Genomic DNA, 2,577 nt, shown 5'->3' on the forward strand with positions numbered 1-2,577 from the left:
ACCCTACATAACTTCACCAGACACAGACACAGACACTAATCGTTACTTGATCCGTGCGATTAGTTAACCAGGCTAGACCTGAGTTCTCACAAGAAACACCGACCATAATAATAATAATAATAACTCCTTCTTCACCGAAGCACACCACTTTATCACAACCCACTTGTATTCAACCCAAACGCAAAAACCTATACAGCACTACTAGCTCACAAAATACTGTAATATCTCCATCAATAACCCAAGCAACCTCACAAATACAACCTCAAGAACAAAAAAACACCATAAACACAAGTAACGCAACATGTACTACAAAGACAGGTCCATCCAATAAAGTTACACGCCCTAGCACAGTTAAAAAACACAATACTCCTTCTCAGAAACAACCCACTCGTATACAACCGAAACGCAAAAACCTTAACAGCACCACAGGCTCACAAAATACTGCAATATCTCCACCAAAAACCCAAGCAACCTCACAAATACGACCTCAGGAACAAAGAAACACCATAAATACAATTAAAAAATACAAAACTCCTTCTTCACAGAAGCACACCACGTTATCACAACCCACTCGTATTCAACCCAAACGCAAAGCCAAAGAAACACTTACACAATAAACTCCATTTAATAAAATTACAGGAATTATTATAATGATTTTTTTTTTGTTTTGTTTTGTTTTCCTCTTTCCTGATAGCGTTGGCTATTGTGCCCATCAATAGGTATGTTGGTAAGTACGAATTACATTATCCCTAGATGTCCAATGTACGTGTGTGGATTTTTTATTTTATTTTATTTTATTTTATTTTTTTTTTTTTAAGGACCCTACATAACTTCACCAGACACAGACACAGACACTAATCGTTACTTGATTTTAATCCGTGCGATTAGTTAACCAGGCTAGACCTGAGTTCTCACGAGAAACACCGACAATAATAATAATAGTTTATTGACCAACAGAACGCATCCATTTACGGGTCAACTTAAATATATATAGAACATACAAAGCATTGTGCATTAATAACAAAAGAAAATTGAGAGAAAAAAGAAAAGTGAAATTTCAAAAACAAAAAAACAACAAAAAAAAAAAAGGTAATAACTGCCCCTGAATACATTTAAAGAAAAACAAATTATAAAATATTGTAAAACTAAGAATACTATATATAATATACCTATCTATTTGACAAGCTTTAGCAAAAAAAAAAAAAGGTAAAGTTACACAAATAATAATTCTACAATAATATATAATGTTATTAAGGCATTAAAATTATTATTAATAATATGCATATAATGCTCGCGTAAAACAATACAAATTGTCTTCAAATTGAATTTAGTATTGCGCCAAGATCAAAATGGTAAATATCGCATGAATTGCATACCTTGTTGAAATGCGCACACATTGTATGAATTGGTGAGCTTCTTAGTATATTGGTATATGGCACTGCACAATAAAAAGTAATTCCAGTACGCGAGGTGTAAGTAGGAACACGAAAATTCAATAAACTTAACAGTACCAAGGAGTCGATCTTATTATGAATTAATTTATACAGAAAAGTCCCACTATTCCTAACCCTCCTTTTCTCTAAGGAGCAGAAGTCAAATTTGGCTAACAGTAACGAATAAGGGTATCCCCTCTCCGGATATATATCTACCTTCAACTTTATAAAACAAAAATTTTAAAAACTTACGCTGGACGCCTTCTAGCCTAGATATGTCACTTTTAGTGTAAGGATTCCAAATTAATGCGCAGTATTCCAATTTAGAGCGAACGTATGCAAAGTACAAAGAAGTTAGAGCATTGACGTTGGTAAATGATTTGCAGTTACGCATAATGAAGCCAAGTGATTTCATCGCCGAAGAATGTACTATTTTTATGTGATTAGAAAAGGAGAAACTGGCATCAAAGTAGACACCTAGGTCTCTAGTAGACGTAGAATGGTATAATAATTGAGACCCTATGGTATAATCATATTTAATTGGGTGACGTATACGAGAATATGAAATAATCTGACACTTGGAAACGTTTAGTGTAAGATGGTTAACAGTACACCATTTCAAAAGCTTATTAAGTTGAAGTTGCAATGCCCAGCAATCACTCACATTTGATACTGTTGTGTATAACTTCAAATCGTCAGCAAATAGCAGCAAGTTACACGTTAAACTTTCACATAAGTCATCAATGAATAACAAAAACAGCAGCGGACCCAAATTGGAGCCCTGAGGGACTCCAGATAACGAATAAAACAACGAAGACCTATGTTGGTTATAAATTACGTACTGAGTACGATTAGTTAGGTACGACTGAAAAAAATGTACGAGACTGTCACTAAATCCGAAACTATTCAGCTTATATAAAAGGATGGAATGTGAGATACGATCAAACGCCTTAGAGAAGTCTGTATATACCACGTCAACTTGACCACGTTTATCGAGACTCTCTGATATGAACTGAGTGAGCGGCATGAGGTTAGTCGTGGTAGACCTACGCTCCATAAAGCCATGTTGATACGGGGAAAGATAACTCTTAACAAGAGGGTAAATTTGTGAGTGTAGGATCATTTCAAATATTTTTGCAAAATT

The sequence above is a fragment of the Photinus pyralis genome, unplaced genomic scaffold, assembly GCF_008802855.1.
Source record: "Photinus pyralis isolate 1611_PpyrPB1 unplaced genomic scaffold, Ppyr1.3 Ppyr1.4_LG8, whole genome shotgun sequence".
Classification (NCBI taxonomy): domain Eukaryota; kingdom Metazoa; phylum Arthropoda; class Insecta; order Coleoptera; family Lampyridae; genus Photinus; species Photinus pyralis.